The sequence below is a fragment of the Emydura macquarii genome, unplaced genomic scaffold (assembly GCF_026122565.2).
Source record: "Emydura macquarii macquarii isolate MOO-44397 ecotype Brisbane River unplaced genomic scaffold, CSIRO-AGI_Emac_v2 contig_1644, whole genome shotgun sequence".
Classification (NCBI taxonomy): Eukaryota; Metazoa; Chordata; order Testudines; family Chelidae; genus Emydura; species Emydura macquarii.
Genome location: NW_027131781.1, coordinates 5,819,250 through 5,837,925, shown reverse-complemented (window position 1 = coordinate 5,837,925; position 18,676 = coordinate 5,819,250). Strand labels below are relative to the sequence as shown.

Below are 18,676 nucleotides of genomic sequence, written 5' to 3'. Positions count from 1 at the left end.
AGGGATGTGTGCTAGAGCAGCGGTTCCTAACCTGTGGTCCGTGGACCCCTGGTGGTCCATAAGGCTACTACAGGGGGTCTGCAGAAAAGAGAAATAGAAACAACCTCACCAAGGAAATGTATAATTTCAAATACAAAATAATTTCATATAAGGTACATTACAAATTATTACTGAGTGCACATTATTTCTTTGTTATTACATTAGATTTCCATAAAAACAGAGTGTAAAAAACAACTAGTAGCATGTGGTGGTCTGTGAAATGTTTGGAGGTTGAAAAGGGGTCTGCACACTCAAAAAAGTTGGGAACCGCTGTGCTAGAGTAATGAAAACCAGCAGCTAAATCAGTACTCTGGTCACTGTAAATCCACTTAGTTTCCTCCTCTCCTGCACCTGAAGAGGGTCTGAGTGAGGAAGGCAGTGGCTAAATACTAGATCAGCCTGAGCTGGGGGGAGCTAAGGAGATAATTAGCCCATTAACTAGATGAGCAGAAAAGGAGCACAGGAAGGATGCACACAGGAGAGTAGAGAAGAGAATAGCTAGGCAGAAGAGTTCTTTGCCTGGGACTTCTTTCCTCTAGAAAAGGGGATAATTACATGTCACTGTAAATAGCCTTGTTGCATTGGACTGTAAAAGGGTGGTGGTTCATATAACACAAATAAGGTACACAGCGGTGGTAACAAAGCAGAGGTGTCAGAGCCATTTGTGCAGGAAGATAAGAGGATCATTCCCTGTCAAAGGAGGACACAAGACCGGCTCCACTGCTTAGTTTGTCAGGATTTAGTCCTCCAGTCATTGAACTCAGTGGTTCTTTTTGCATGAGTAGAATGAGCAGATGTGTTTCCCTCGAGCAGATTGCCTAGGCAAGGCTTTCTGTGGAGTACTGATGCAGAACTGAAGCTGGTAAAGGAAGCCACAGAGGTGCCGAAGGGCAGGGAAACACAAACAATGTCTCTAAAGAAGTGACCTAAATTTCTCTCTGTCTTTTCTATAAATAAGAGTCTGATACAAACTCACTCTTGTTTCATTGTACAGGGAGGGTTTATTTCCTCAGACCTTTAGAGTGGGGGTCAGGAACTTATTCTCCACTAATGTTGGAACTATTTGAAAGCTGCTCCAGCTTTGCAGAATTGTTCATTCAAATGTCAGGAGGTCCAAACACACTGGGTGGATGTCTGTACTAACAGGAGGGAAACAGGGGTCAGTTGTACCATCATGCCTGAATTTGTTGCTATGACGAGGACATTGGGTTTATGTGACATTGAGCAAACTGAATGCCATACATATCCATTTCTTGTTGGATTGGCTTGTAAATACCTGCAGCTGGACCATAGTCATGGAATTCCCCCTTCAGTGTCAAGTGACAGAGTAAGACCTTCCACTAGAATAAAGCATATGTAATAGTAGCCTGCATCCATACCATCCTCTGCTGTGTTCCTGTCAGCTCACACAAAAAAGGCCAAGTCAGTATTGAGGTGGAAAACCATTCAGGACTGTTAACGTGAGGTCCTGAGCACCTTTGCTCACTAAAGATCTCATGCTTTTACTTCTTGTAAGAACAAGGAGTTTTCATCCCAGAATCATGGCCAGATCCCAGTCCAGGTAATTACAGTCTACATCTAAACTTTCTATGCAATTTCCATTGGTAAAAATAGTCACTTCCCATCCTAAACTTTGGTGTAGTGTCAGTATTAAACAGCTATTGCATTCCAGAGACTACTACATATCACGGTGGGTTAACTGAACTATATACATCACTTACCTACTTCTTAGGGACTTTATGAGTCTTAATTAATTAGCATTTGTAGAACACATAGAAATCCAAAGAAGAAAGCCACTATAGAAGTGCAACGTATCATTATTAATTTACAAAGTCCTGTTTATGAATAATAGGCTAATAACTTGGCGGACTAGGGAAAAGTGAGATGTAAAACTAGCTTAAGATTGCTCAGCCTAAAACATGCTGAGACCAGGTCTCCATTCACTACTACCTCTACCTGGCATGTTATGATAGTAACCTTCTATTGTTCTGCCTTGATCGATGCACATAAATAACGTATTTTCTTAAATTCATAAAACAGTCTCTGTGTGGCATGTGTGGCATGTTAAAGTAATACAGGACTCAAAATCAACTAAACTAAACTAAATCAACTACAAGACACCCCACATCACGACCCGTCTCTAATTTATTAAATACTTGGAGTGTAAAGCACCTCATTTCTGTACATATTTGGGGGTATAACCTGACAATTATAAACTCAGGACACCTATGAATCAGACTGAGAGCTGTTAAGATACACCCAGGAGACTTGTTGCTGGGTTTTGATGTGGGATCCCTATTTATAACTGTTCACATAGAAGAAGCCTTTTATTTTCTTCCAAACAGGCTTGAACAGGACACCTCACTGAAAATACAGAGCGCACTCCATCCCAATGACATCACGGAGCATAACTATTATTTTGTATGGTGAGAAAACACTGAGCACTTCTTCTGACTAATTGTCATGGATGATTTCCAAGAAAAGGCCTCTTCAGAACAAAATGCAACCCACTTGTCCAACTAAAATAACACCATTACTTCCCCTGTATCTCAGCCCTCCCACCCCCTCAAAGCCCAGCAAAAGCATCCTCAAAGTCCAGTCCCCGCTAACTGTAGGAGAGGGAGATGTGTACACTTCATAATTTTGGGAGGCACTCAGATACCAGAGTGATGAGTACCATATAATAACACAGACCGACAGGGGTATTATGGATTAATTAGTGAATGTATTTAAACTTCCTCAAACATGTAGGATTGGCTGATGTAACTGCTGAGTATTATACCCTGTGATTCAGGAAAGCACATGAGCATGTGTGCAACTGTTCTGAATATGGATTCTTTTGTGAATCAGGTCCATAGAGCATTTTGGGATACCTTGCACGTTGAAGAAGCAATGTAAAACATACTTCTATCTTGGTGTAGGTTAATGGAAAACTGTGGCTTGTGTGTGAAACACATCCATCTGTTTGTGGCACAAAACGGTCCTGAAATATGGCAAATTCCTTGAAGCACAGTTTAGCTTGCAATACAAAAAATATTAACTATAAATAGCAATAGTGGAGGAAATGTTCTCGGCAAGACAGCTTGTTCCATGCTTCTGATGGTTCCTGTTAGTGATATGTATTCTTTTTAACTGAGAAAACAATGGAAAACAGCTGCTAAAACACTAAGTGTGGGGCCAGGGAATAATAGCTTTTCCAAAATTTGAAGCACGCAGAGGAAAGCCCATATAAAATAGAATTAATTGTTAAAACAACATCTTTTTTTGGAAAAATGAAGCCCTCCTATATCAACCAGTTCGTCTCCCAGACAGTGCAAGACTATTCCCTTTTTTCCATTTACTAGTGGTTTTGCTAGTCTATTTCTAAGTATTAATATCTAGTTTAAAATATCAGTTATGTATGGATATTCATCATCATTCATACTAACAATACATTGTACTTATAGCATGCCTTGAATCCCCAAGACTCCTGTGGGTGCAAAATGGATATTGTTATCTCCATTTTACAAGTAGATAACACTGTGCAACAAGGCTGTTAACACAGGTCTTGCAAAAAATCAAGAACCAAGTCAGTGAAATAACAAACCCAGGAGAACAGAGCAGGAGCTAGAAGTCCACTGTGCTAACCATGAGACATACTCCCAGTCTAAATAAACTAGATTTCAGTGATTCCTACAGGGCTGGTCTTGTCCAAACCAGGGTTCTACCATGCACGGTGCTGAGCACCAGGGCCCTCTCCCTCACACATACCACAATCCCTCATCCTATATCTACAATCTCATAAGCCATGACAAAAGTTTGAATTCTGAAGTTATTGTTACATATTCTACATTTCTGAAAAATGTCCCCCTTTGCTATTTTTGTTCAACATAACACCCAGCCCGAAAGTCCTACAAGTTTGCTGACTTTTTTGTAACTTTTTGGTCATTAAAAGGATATTATATCCTGTCAATGTCTTGATTTTTTTATTCTCGTGGACCAATATGACTGCAAACATTTTATAATTAGGCCAATTAACTTTAAAGCTTTATTTTTCTGGCCTTTTTCATTGCAAAATCATGAATTAGCCCCCCAAAGTCAATTTCTCTTGCAAGTTCACATTCAATAGACAAGATAGCTAGATGGTTTAACCGTTCTTTTCAGGCCACAAGCTTTATGGCTATTCACAAGCCTGGGTCTTTGAAAAGACAAGAATCAGATAGTGTAGCACTGCTCTCTCCTGCTTCTTGTAAACCTTCTGAATGTGGTGGTGCTAATGGTGATACTACCTGACTATCTTCAAGCATTAGATTGGGGTCACATGATGCATATTCTGGCAGTTTCTCTTTGTCATCAATTGCCAGTGCCACACAGACAGTCTCTATATTGAAATCATTTTCATCTTGATTTTGTTCCCTAGTTAGTATATTGCCTGACTGCAGAAAGGCCTTGTCTGATTTGAAAAACTGGGACAGATTGGTGTCCTTTAGCTTCTTTTAGTTCCCTTTGTTTTACCTCCTTATATTTCCGGCTGCCTGATTTGTATTTACAGCCACCACCAGACATGGCAGTATGGGGTGTGTGTGTGACTGTGAGTGAATTAGACACTTACTCACATATATTTTGGGCCTGCAAATCCTATCAGAAGAAGCAGCAGCACTGGCTCCCACTGTCTTATAGTGCTTTGCTTTGCCCCTCCCACCAGCTGTCCCTCCCTCGGCCTATGCACAAGGAACTCTGGGACTGGTAGTTCGTGATCTTGATATGCTAGACCATGTCACAGAGAGGCGCACAAATCTCTCTGTTTCTCAGTCTCAAACTACAAGTCCTAGTTCAACGGCACAAGCACACACTCTCTGTTCTAGAGACGGGCCTGGGCTGGGCCAGGAGGCCCACCAACTAACTGTTTACAATGCTCTAACACTGCTAATACCAGCAAATCTCACAAGATCTGGACAATAGATACACAGATACAGGGAAATAAGTTTCTATAAAATATCCTCAGGCATCATCTACAATTGAGCCTCAATTTTTTCCTCATGCTAATGGGGGTTGCAGCCTGGGCTGGGCCCCCCAGGGCTTCCGGCCCCCAATAAAGTAAATATCCTTTCCCCTCCCCACCCCACGTGGGGGCCCTGCTGAGCACTCTGGTCTTGATCCAGCAAAGCCCTTGAGTCCATGAGACTCAAAGGAAGTGCTTAAGGGCTTTGTTGGATTTGGGGCTAGTGTGCTTAGCACCTTTTCGGGCTGAGCCCATATGAGTTAGCTGTACCATTCAATCACTAACGCAAGGATTCTAACCACAGCAAAGGAAGAGGGCTACTTGCACGCATTATGGAGCAGCATATGTCACTTTTTATAACCAGTACAAATTAAAATGTAATCGACTTATTAATAAATGTCCCTCTTAAGCTAAATCTTAGACTTCAGCTACTCTACTGTGATTGAGCTCCTGAAAGTCTCTCTCTTGCACTGGTGCACAGCTTGGATTCCAGTTTTCTGGTGACACATCAGGCCCTGTGCTGAGTACAAAGCTGAATTTCTCCTTTTTGCACTGTTGTGTGAAAGCTGACCCAGCTACTAACATTTCAGTACCGCTGCTGTGCTGAGCATACTCTGGGTGAAGAGTAGCATAACTATCAGTCACCCTCCTTAATATCTCCCAGATCTACTCTTTCCGCCTTGTGCTCAGTGCTGCTGTTGAACCCTTGACATTGTGCTAGTCGCCTCCTTCCTCGGTTTCTGGAAAGGTCTGACTGGCCACATTACCTCTCATCCCACCCAGTCCGTCTATAAAGCAGCTACTAAAGTCTTCCTCTCTCAGTAATCTGTCACTCACCTCGTTAAACTCTTCCATCAGCTACCTTTAATAGATTTCAGATTTCATAGAGTTTAAGGCCAAAAGTGACCATTAGGTCATCTAGTCTGAGCTCCTGTATATCACAGGCCCTTCATTTTCACCCAGGCACCCCAATACTGAGCCCAAACACTTCAGTTAGACTAAAGCATTTGAATTCAGAAGAAACTCAACTATTGTGTGCCTCACACAGAGAACAGGAGAGACCAAGGTGCCACCAACACCCCTGCAATGGCCAGGAATTGATGAGGTGGGATATGCCCAGGTGATCCCAGCAGGCGATCCATGCCTCATGCAGCGAAGGAAGGAGAAAATCCCCCAGGTTCCCTGCCAATCTTACCCAGGAAAAGATTCCTTCCCGACTGCAAATCTGGTGATCAGTTTGACTCTTAAGCTTTTAAGCAACACACACCAACCAGGCATCTAGTAAGATGAGGTCTCTCTCCCACCTCGGAGCATTGGTCAATGTTGTCTGGTGTCTCAGCTCCAGCACTGGCCAATCCCTAATCCTTCAGAGAAAGGCAGAAAAAAACCACTGAATACAGCTGTACAATTGTGTAGGGGGGGAGGGAGGAATCTTTCCTGACCCCTGCAGGTGACCAGTTGAAGGCCTGAAGCGTAAATTTGATTATAGTCACTGTATTAATGCAGAGTTGCATGTGTTATGGGCGTGCTGAGGGCAATTCAGGCACTCCTTTACTCCCCGTGGACAGAGAACATTCACATCACGTTCAACCTCTGATTCCTCACCAGAATTTTGTTCCCTCCTCCCCACTGTACAGCTCTTCCTAAGCCTTTAACTGTCTGTTCCCTTTCCCCACTATATTGTGTAACTTTTTATGGTGCTTTCCATTATGTCTGAAACAGTCTTGCTGTCCACATCCACCAAATAATCTCCACAACCTCCCTCTTCTCAGTGGTTGTCTCATGTCTTGTCTCGTACAAGCTTATCTTGTCTCTTCAGGCAACAAATGTGGGTTATCTATAGGACTGAGCCTACATTCTCTTTGGCCCAGATCCTCAAAGATATTTAGGCACCTAACTCCCAGGCTTACTACCATGAACAGTCCCATTAGCTTCAAGGTAGTAAGCACTAATGGTATAAATTTGCAGAATTAGGTCCTACATTTGTAAAGTGCCACATAGATTTATGGTGCTATAGAATGACATATATAATAATAATAATAATAATAATTTCATCAATAGATGTCTACATATCTATAGTGGCAGTCAGTGGAAGAACTCTTCTTCAAGGCTGCACGGGAATGCACCAGCTGCTAGGAAAGTGGCAAAAGTGAAATGAATGGTACACTTTTCCCTGGTAATATCATGTGTAAAGACCTATAAACACCTCTGGAGCAGCAGTTGCTCTGAAGCTTCTCATTTCCCACAGACAGTGTATAATCATGTCCACCAGACAGTCACGCCAGATACAACATGTTATTTTTGGTCTCCAACATCAACTTCTGTCTACTAGAGCCAGAGGAACCACTCCAAAACTATCTTTGATTTTAACTTTTAAAATATCAAAGCAAAAAATCACAGCAGCTGAAAGCTATGGCAGATACTTCTGAGAGGGAAAAGTGATTATCAGCAGTCTGGTCAATGCTAGGAACATGCCTTAACTAAATCAGTTTAAAAAATCAATCTAGTTAAACTGGTACAAACCCCTAATGTAGATGCACTCGGTTTAATCCTTGCTTATATCGATTTAAATTAAATTTGTAATTTATGAATGCAAGTGCATCTGTTTAAGTGCATCTACATTAGGGGCTAACGCTGCTTTAACTAAATTGATTTTTAAATTGATTTAGTTAAATAGATGCTCTTTTCTAGTATAGACAATGCCTCGGAAGAACACACTAGGCTGGGATATAGCGCTCTTTATTTCGCAGAGTGCTAGAAGCAATATACCTAGAATTAACACATTAAGACCAAAATAATTTGGTGGTCATAAAAGTGCAGGCAAGCAGCCTGAAGTTAATAAAGGATTACACAGCAGGAAATTTATGCAAGTAAATGCTAGTAGTTCACATCTTTTAACTACAGGCTTGCAATTAACACCATTTAATCAGACCAGCCATGCCATTTACCAATTGTTTAGTATCATTAAATTGAATTACATTGGCTCTGCTCTGGCAATTGTCCCAATGAAATGGGCATGTTACTTATCAGGTCTTCAGTTAAAAGGATTCCATTGTAGGTCCAATAAGCAACATTAATTTTGTGATCTTTAAATGCATCTTTATTGAATATAGTCCTAACACAACATTTGATTCATTTCCTGTACTGTCATTTGATTGTCATAGATTTCAAGTCCAATGACTAATGAACTTCTCTGAAAAGTCGAGGAAGATTCTAGGAAGAACAATACTTCGGCTGATTGTTCAAATCCAAATACAGAGTAAACCATTCAATGTGTCAACGTTGCACAGATTGTGTTGAATCTCCATAATTATGCAAATATAACAACTACAAAGGAGAAACTTCTTTACTGTGGTTGCTAAGTGTACAGAAAGTAAGCAACATCTGCTACAATTTTAGGAGGTTTTGCCTTCAGTGATTGCTGAAAACCTTCAGACCCTGCATTCCGGATCCCTTTTGCTTGGACTTTAATATGAGCAGCTGTTGAACAACATATGTGCAAAATTGTAGCTAAAAAAATAATATGTGAAGTCTTTTCTAAAAGGTCACTGCCATGTAAGTTCTGAGACCTTTTTAATGTTGTATTTTTTTCTCTCCATTTTCTACAATACCCATTAGAAGGTTGGGGAAGGGGGAAAAAAGGAGATGGGAGATTTTTCCTACAGATTTTGTTGCTTTCCATTTTGCAAACCCTGATATTTTTAAAATTCAATGTTTTCCCTTGGTGCTGAAATTAGCATGCCTGTTTTTTTGTTTTTTTTTTAAATAATTTCACTGTATACAGAATAACAACTATAACTCTTCTTAGGAAACCACATCCCTATGTGCTTTCCTGGATCAGGGCCTACGGAGATATATCTACTTGCAACCTAATATCACTGCTAACATAAACCCTTGCAACTACAACTATGTAGCACTGACAGCTAAGGAAAAGGTAGTTAAATATATACAAATGTCAAGCAATTCACAGTGAGCAGAAGAGAGCTACACCTTCTCCTGCACAACACAAACGTACCAGGGATGCATAATACAGCTATTTTTCATGTACAGCTGGATTGAGCAATTCAATGCACACACTGTTTCTTTATAAACGATCAGGGAACAGCTGTAGAACATACACATTTTAAAAATAAACTCCAACATCTGGGCCAAATTTTCTGCTGAGCAAAGAATTAATGGGCAAAACTCTCTAGCAGGCAATGGAGCAGCTACACTAGTGGAGAATTTATTTTTGTTTGCATGTGTAACTATTAACCAACAGCAACTGTCTTATACTTGTTACAGGACTGGGATTCAGGTACTGTAAACGCTTACGTTTTCACATACTTCCTTTGAGATCATAACTTTCCCAAGGAAATTGCAACAGTTATGTTGAAATTGTACTTATCCATATATGGTAGATACTTTGGACATGACACTAGTGAAATAGAAATGCATGTCAAAACAGAAAGAGCTAGATTCTGCTGTTACACCGGTGAGGTCAAAGGAGTTACTCCAGATTTGCACAGGTAAAAATGAGAGCAGGTTTTGGCCATGAACATCCATAGTATTATATTCTGGAGTCTTGTGGAGTTCTTTGTGTGTTCTGTTCTTAACCCATAGGTGGATGCCATTTTGTCAGGAAATAAATTAAATTAAAAGATGATGTCAAATATTTGTAGAAAACCAGGAGCTTAATCTGGACAACAGACATAGCAATGCTACATACCACTAACACTCAAACTGAATTCTACTGCCTACTGAGATTATAAAGGCTGAGCCACACTGATCAAAGCAAGACACTTAATGCCTGCCACGCCATCCTTAAATACAAGGCACCCTCTTATGTCTAGAACCAGGATTTTACACAGGACAGAGACATTTTAAGAAGGTCTAAGGAAATACAACGTAGCAGATATTTTGGCACTGGATATTGCCTGCTCTAGCTGTATCTATGTTGAACTATTAAATTTTAAATAATGCATATGGGCGAAGGCACTAACTTTAAGTGGCTCTAAACCCTGGAGACTGGTGAATAACAAAAAAAGCGTTTGTTCTTTTATCAGTGACTCACATCTTGCTCATGCTGGTCTGGTGTGGCGTGTGCAGGGCATGAAGCTGAACTACGTTAAGTTGGAAGTGTTGTACTGTTTGCATAAGCACAACATTCTTTATTACTTCTTTGATTTCACAGCGAATTGACTTTTTCAGATTTACTTGTATTAGAATAAATAAACATCTGTCTGAAGGAGCATGTGGCACTAGGAAGGCTGGTCTGGCTTAATCTGAGTATCGTATCTAACCATCTTGGAAAAAGGCCAAACTCAGAAATGAGCTTTCATTAGAATTGCCATCTCGGCACAACAAACCCGTCACTTGCTTGTCTCTGTTCTATTAATTCTGTGTCTGGAGAAACAAATTTGCACCTGCCTCAGGTGCGTGCTTTCATTGTGCAGGCTCCCAAACGTAAGCACATTCTGGTGTATGCCTGCTTCTGTTATGCTTTGTGGACATTAGAAATCAGATCTTGGGCTGGCATCAAGTGCCATAGCTCCACAATCAAGCTACGCCAATTTACAGAAGCTCAGGATCTAGTTCTAGATGCAGATGAAACCTTCACCAAATCTTAGCAGTACCAGACCCTATCACCCTCTATTTGGAGTGTGTTCACTGCTGCATCTTCTGCTAATCCATCTGTTATTGCAGCCTCGGAGTTTTCTGCATTCCTGGATCCTCTAGAGAGCTGGGACCATCTCAAGAAACTAGGTGTGATCTTTTTTTTCAGTCTGTCAAAAACATAGGGCCCAGTCCTGCGTGTTGTTGATGACTCGTCATGCAGGTAGAGTAATAGTGCAGTTTAGGACCAATCAGCATTCTAGATCAAACAATGTTTTATGGAATACACTCTACCCTGCAAATCTTGTACAGCTTGCGACTGCACACCTGATGAGGGAGAAAACTCTTATCCCACTGGGTTTGTCCATGGACAAAGGGGTTCGCACTGACAGACCTGACAGCCCAGCCTGCCTGACTGTAACGCTCTAGAGTAGCAGGAAAGAGGAAGTGGGTCATGAAACCAATCCCCTAGAGGGAGAATCTTGAGTAGAATGTCAACAGATCTTTGTTGTCACTTCAACTGTTTGTGCTTTTACCAATGAGGCATCCACAGTGTTCCAGTTTGCTTCTTAAGATGCAGGACCAGATGGCTCACACGGATAATGCACTGAATCATGGCCGGGCGCGAGGTATTTGTTATGTATGACAGCAGACACGTGAGCTGGGCCATTTTTGATTCCTGAATGTACTCCTTTTCCGGGGGAGCTGCGCATCACATATGGACAATGCCAGAACAGCTACTGATGAATCACATATGCACAGTTGAAAGATTAGGCCTTCATTTTCTGTCACAGTGGGTTGGGGAAATGCTCATCAGGCACTGAACACAAAGGGCAAGAAAGACACCCAATAATGAAACACGCAGTGTGAGAGAGATGCTGGGCTTTTCGCTGATTGCAAGTATCTGGCAGCAGAGAATGCTGGATGGCCCAAGGATACAAGGCTGATGTTGGAACCTAGCCCCATTTCCCATATAGGTAGTACCATAAGCTGTTGTAGCCACTCTGCCTGGTGCCTATTTGTACAGTAATAATAGCTATGCGAATATTTCTGGCCCTGAAGCTTCCTAAATGTAGTAATGAGAAGGTATTAAACTCATTGTCTGACAGTGCACCTGTCTCCTGCATTTTCTGGGATACGGGCCTGATTCCCTACTCCCTTACCTGGTGTAAATCACACGTAACTCTGTTACATTCAAAGGAATTACAGCGTATAAAACTGGTGTAAATGAGAGGCGAATCGGGCTCAGATTGCACTCATAGTGCCAACAAAATTTGCTTCACAGAGGGATGCAGCATCGCAACGCTTATGTGGAGTGGGATTTGTGCTTCAGTTAAAGAGACTGTCAAAGAAGCAACTTTGCACTCATCCCTTTTCGATGAGTTGCACATACCAACTTGGGTAGACAGCGGACACCTGAAAGAGGCTGGAAGGCTAGTACATCTATGGGTGTGAATCCACTAAGAAATTCTGGAGTGGATTCTCAAGGCAAATAAGAGGGTCTCATGGTCAAGAGAAGCCACTGTTTGCTGTTCTGCAGCCTGTCCCTCTGGCCAGATAATTGATAGCCACACTGTATGGAAACTGACAGAACACCTCCTGAGTGGGTACAATGACAGCCTTAGCAGATAGGCATGAGTGCTGGCATGCCAGAGAACCAAGCTGTGCATCATGTTCAAGTGCTAGGGACTGGAGTCTTGTCCAGGAATGCCAAAACTGCATTATGTGAAGAGCTTCTGCAATTAAGAATGTATGTCCTCACTGCCTCCAGGTCAGCACAGGACTCACTTTAAAACTGCTATAAATAGCCTCCCAATGCAGAATCAAGCAAGTGTCTGGCTCTGGTGAATCCATGCGGTTTTGCATTCTATAGGGAAGGAGGCAGATTCTTCAAAGAAACCTTCAGCCTTGTGTAGGGCTTTGTGGAAAGCATGTGTGGATATTCACCAGAACAATCCCAGAATGAGCTGCGTTTCCTGCTGAATACCTCAGCAAGCTGCAAAAGGCAGGTCTATAGCTTTCTTCACCCTGGTAGCCCAGGTTTAATTTCTGCTAAAGAGAAAAATGGAAGCTCAAACTCAAATACTAGTGACATCTCTCTGCAGCTTAATTGTTTGAAAAGGGTAGGACACCTAGTGGATTTAGAAGGAATATCTTCAAGAAATATTATTACCAGCATTTTGTCATTTTCCTGGCATAATAAACCATGAAAATGTTTGTAGAGGACGCATAGTAAAATCAGTTTACTAAATTAATCTAGATACAGCTTCCCATTTACCTTAAGAGGCAGCTATTATTATTACAAGACTGTATTCAAATACTATCACTTTTATTTCAGTGGCTTAAAAAAAAGCATTATGGGGAACTGGCTGTTTCTGAGAACTGGAATCATGACAGAGAGCTCTTCACCAGATGAAAACCAACCCTGACTGGCAGCAACGGACAATTGTCCCATCTGATGACTGTTCAATGCTCTAAATGTAATGCATCTGATAGTCTCAGTCCAGTTCTTGGCAGACAGGTACTTACATAGCACCACACTGGCCACTGACTGCCAACCTTGTTGGCAGTCTCAGCAGCAAGAGCAGACTGCATTCTCAATCGCCTAGACTTGATCCCTTCAGATCAAAATCAAGGTGTTTTGGTGGGCAGGATAGAGAAGCTTGTGCTGGTACTGCCTAGGCTGTACTTGCCCTGTGGATTGCTTTTATACTGATGTGACCAGTCAAGTGTGTTTGCGGAATCCAGAACGGAGGCAGGGAACTGATGATTTCCCATTATGACAGACTCATCTCATCAAGCACTGAGTCATCTGGTCAGTTGCATTAAATTCCTGTTCCCCACAGAATGGGGAAAGCATCTCTTCCTTCCCATTTACTTCAACATTGATCTGCTTTAAACACTGGTCCCAGAGAACTGCTGACTGTTTCTGGACCTGCTCCCTTCTCTTGCTCCAGCAGAAGTATATAGATACGTAGAGAGTAGCAAACCTAGGGCAGGTTTTGAAAACAAATCTAGGGTAACACCAGATCTGGGTCCCAAGTTATTCAAACCCTGCAGTTTGGGGAGAGGAACGCTGATTTACAGGAACTGTTCTGGACTGTGACCAACTCTTGTTATAGGAGGTGTAGAATTAGAAAGAATAGAGTTTCCAACTGTAATTCAGTTAGCTAATGTAGCTACTACTATGCATTTCTATGACACTCACCATTGCCATGGAGAGTAGAACTTCTTGTACATCTTAATCCTTTTAATTTGGTCAGGTCTGTTTAAAAAAGAAGTTTGTTATTTAAGGTGGCAGATTTTATATTCAGGAGTTCTTTTTCTGAGTGATGTTGTGCAAGACTGAAACTGGTGAGGCTTAAAATGACTCTTCTCTTCTATAATTGAGAGGCTTGATTGGAAAGCTGAGTGAATTCTCTCCACATAATTGTAATGACTCATTGCTTGTTAGAAAATTGGAAAGTATTGATAGGATTTCCCCCCTAGGAACTACTTCTCCGCTGACTGAGTAGTGTGGGTTGTGTTGCTTTGCTTTTGTCCCTCTTGCCTGTTAACAGGGAAAGCCGGATGTCTCTCTGATTGGGGAGGTGAGAATTTGGGTCATCAGCCATTCAAGGACAATTTTGAATTATTGTCACTTGCTGACCCAAATCATTCCCTGAACTGCTCATTGTTTGATGGGATTTGCAAACACATCTACAGGAAATGTAGGGCCAAGTTCAGGCATGTGACAGCAATGGTAGTGCTGAACAGTTGCCAATCTTCATTTTGTTCAAATCCCACATAGAGACCAATCTGCAGGGTGAAATCATAGCCCTATGGAAGTAAATGGCAAAACTACTATTCAGTTTAATGGACCAGGATTTCACTCTAGGTGTTAGGGGTAGGGGCCTACATGTTTTTGACCATATACCCTTCACCCATCAATGGTGCCTTATAGGTCTGTGCTCCTTGCAGATCTCATTTACAAGTCAGGACCATTCATGGCCATAGCTCATAGCTGTAATACATATACATACATGCGTACATTAATGATGCTGTTGCAGTATATTTCTGGGCCTGTTTTGGCAGCTAGTCTATGCATTTCCAGAACATGGCTATAAATGCCCACTTATGAGTGTGACTTCTTCTCCTTTTCTCTTGCACATACAACATTCATGAACTATATGAATCTCTCACTCTGTGCTCTAGGTTTTGTGAGCGTGCTGTGTGTCTCCTCTGCTCACTACAGAAATGTGTGCGTTGAAAGGAAGAATAGAGAAACTAGGATGTGGCACTAGTTTTGTTTGTGTTGTTCCATTTAATTGAATTCAGGGCTCACACAAATGTAAACGAATGGCACTGACAGGATACAAGCAGCATAGAGACCAGTACTGCCAATGCACCTCATCCCTGACGAGCTGAATCCCCTATTAACGTATATGCGCTCAACACTGGAATAGCAGTGTTAATACACTTCTTTACTGACATGAAGTATCCCATAAAATCCAAACCTAGGCACCCTCAGCGCTATGCCTACACTACTCATTCTTGGGTTGCAGCATTTCCTGCTGTCCCAGTCATGTTTCCACACCGTTCTGTCAGTGTGCCTTAGTCCTGATCTGTAGCACTCGCTGATATTTTAGTTTTGCCTATTTACGCCAAGAAGAGACTGATTACAAATTATTTTAATTAGTTTAAATTGGCTTAGCTAAAGACAACTCCTACTACCATTCATGCATGTGGCAATCTGCTGTCACATTCACCTTAAAAGATGTGATTGGCAAAAGTCCTATATTATAGTTTACAGTAGTTCATAACTGTACAGAAATATAAAGAACACTACGGTCATTTCAGTTGGATACAGCATCCTTTCCCACTTCCTGTTCTAACCTCTTATGTTGTATTACCTACTTCCACCCCAGAAATAACTGCAGTTATGTGCAGGATTAAATGAGACTTGTATATGTGGAAAATGTCATTAAAAGGTTTTTCTGAAATATCAACTGATAAATAAAATCTATAAAAGCACAGGAAAAAAGACCTAGGGGTTTTGTGCTGCTGTTTGTTTGGGGGTTTTTTTTAACCAAAAAAAGTGTCATTTGATTTGTGATTTGCTTCTATTTTTCCCCAATATCATAAAAAAATGTGTCTTTTGAAGGGTGAAACTAAGCTTGACAAATGTCAAGTTCATATCTTACGTATTTTTGTGATCTATGCTGCAATGACTGTAGTATCTGCGGGCCTCACACTCTTTTAACGTATTTATCCTCACAACACCTCTGTTAGGTAGGGCAGTGCTATTATCCCCATTGCAAGGCAACTTATAGCGATCTAACGCCATAGGTGTCTACACGGAAATGTAGGTCCCACCAATGTAACTCACCCACTACACTGACTTACTAACTCCACCTCCACGAGCAGCGTAGCACTTAGGTCAACATAGTGAGGTCGACGCTGTGTCAGTGCAGACACGTCATTGCTTACATCGCCTGTTGTTGGCTTTCAGAAGCTGTCTCACAATGCCCCACACGGACAGCTAAATCGGTGCAAGTGCTGCTGGTGAGTTGGCGCACCGCCGACACAGGAACACAGCGTGGACATGCAAAAGTGATTTAATTACTGTGGTCACTGTACGTCGCCATAACTTAGGGTGACAGTTTTGTAGTGTAGACAGACCCTGAGGCACAGAAGGTAAGTCTACTCTGCAATAAATGACCTCAGGCTGACACAAGTCAGCTATCTCAGGGCTATAACATTGCAGTGTATATGTTTGGGCTCAGGTTCTGTGACCCCCCCCATGGGGGGCAGATCTCAGAGCCCAGGCATCTACATTGCAATTGTTAGACCCACAGCCTGAATCAGTTGATGCAGTCGCTAACAGATGGGTTTTTATTGCAATGCAGACACAGCAAGAGGAACTAAGTCACTTACCCAGGGTTACAGAGACAGTTTGTGGCAGACCTAGGAATGGAACCCAGATCACCTGAGTGCTGATCTATTGCGCTAACCACTGGAGTAGCCTTGCTCTTTAAAAGCTGAACTGCTATTATGTAATTTGTTATTTGATTGCAAATCAACGTCTCTAAATCTTTTATTTTCCGTGTTACTGAAAGGTGCACATTGGTGTTAATTTAACACCATGAAGTATTTTTAAACAACAAAAATGATCATGTTAAAAGGTCTCTTCTCAGCCTGATGAACAGTGCTTGACATTCATAACGCCCCTAAATGCTACTGGGCTACATTTCTATACATGGAGATGAGAACATTCCCCTTAATTATGCAGATGAGTAACCTTGCAGTTTACCGTTTTAACTCCTCACATCTAGATCTCAGTCCTATGCCATGGAAGTCAATAGCAAAGCTCTCATTGATGTCCACAGAATTAAATTTGACCCCTATCAAATAAGCATTTCAGGGACTGTACCCAAGCATGCCTGTTTTACCTTACACTGCCTTTAAGCAACACATTTTCCCAACACTACTTTTTGTAAGTGCACAAAGCAGCTTTGCTCACCTGTGTATTGTCTAATCCCCTGCTAAGAGGGCTTTTGCAGTACCAGATTTTTATTCTGGGTTTCACATCATGCAGGACACAGCTAATACCATCGTTTTCCAGGTTCAAGGCTGCTTTGCCTTTGGCCCAAGCTAAAGTTTGAATATCTTCCTCTTCTGCTCCCTCCTGCTAAATGAGCCCTTCAAACCCTCACTGAATTTATTTGGACAGACTCCCCTCTGCCACACAGAACTTTATGGCCTACTCCTTCCCCCAATAGTTAATTTTTTCAGGCGAAAGACTACCTCTAAAGATGGTCACATCTTTAGGACTAGAGACAAGCTTGAGCCAAACCCAGTCTTTGAACTGAGGCGATAGGAAGTGGAGCATGCTGACCGTTCTTTCCTTTTGCTCCCAAATAAAGCTAGATTTCTCTGAAGGTCCCTGTGGATGCAGTAGGTTTCCAGAGATCCCCACACCCAAGGTTCAGTCCTACCCACGTCCCCCTCTGAGCCCTGGCACCACGAGCCCTTTAAGTACTAGAGTGTGTTTCGCAATCTGGAATAGTAGCGTACCTTCAGTGTCCTGGTTGTGGTGACAGTTCTGCCAAGTCGCCGCCAGCTGACAGGAGACTCCCAGGGTGCCATGGGAATACCTGGGATACCAAATCACAAGGCCAAAGACAGTGAGGTGAAGTATTTTTAATTCAAATTCTTCCCTAAGAAGTACCTGTACTGGAGAGACCCGGGCACAGAGGCTCACGTCCCCAACTCAGCTTTGATTCGTTGCCACGCTGGGCTATTGCTAAGAGGTTTGCGAGCCCGGCTGACGTCTCCCAGGCGCTGACATGGTTTGACATGTTGGCTCCTGAATATGAACCAGCCCCTAAAGCGCCACGGATAATAATTAGTAACAGAGCTTTACATTGGCCAGCGGGAGGCAAAGAAGAACTCAACGCCCCAGTGCACGTCGGCTTGTGTAAGGGTTTCCAATCAGACACATCACTTATCTGGGTTGAAAATAATCTTTCTGCTGCTATGGGCTGCGGGGGAAGGCTGGACAGGAGGGAGACCAGAGGGACCGGTCCCACTTCTGGAGCTTGGAGGGGGGAGAAAAGGAACAGGTTCCACCGAGATTTGAACTCGGATCGCTGGATTCAGAGTCCAGAGTGCTAACCATTACACCATGGAACCGCCACAGCCAGCAGGCGCCCGGGATCCTTCTCATGCTCGTTGCGCGCGCGGGGGCCGGGCGGCGGCGAAGCGGGACGGTGTGGCACGAGCGCGGCGCAGCGCTATGGGGGCTACGGCGGAGCCACGGCGCCGCTCCAGACGAGGCTGCCCGCCAAGCCCGGGACACTGAGGCATTCCCCGACCCCCCGCGCGGGCGCTTCCCCCCCCCCATCCTATGAGACCCCGCCCTCCCCCGGCGGTGGGCGGAGCCAGCGCCGTGACCCCGGAAGCGCTGAGGCGGCCCCGCCTCCTGGGCGCGGCTGTCCCGTTGACCGCGGAAGCACTTCCTCGGGGGCGGGGCGAGGAGAGCGGCTCAGCGGAAGTGCCGCAGCGGCCGTAGGGAGGGGC

At 42.9% G+C, this 18,676-nt stretch overlaps 1 non-coding gene across 1 annotated transcript; it reads right to left on the bottom strand.

Annotated features, from left to right (window-relative positions):
* Window positions 1–18,217: 18,217 nt before the first annotated feature.
* Window positions 18,218–18,289, bottom strand: TRNAQ-CUG (transfer RNA glutamine (anticodon CUG)). The gene has a single exon. It is a non-coding gene; the product is annotated as a tRNA-Gln (tRNA).
* Window positions 18,290–18,676: the final 387 nt, after the last annotated feature.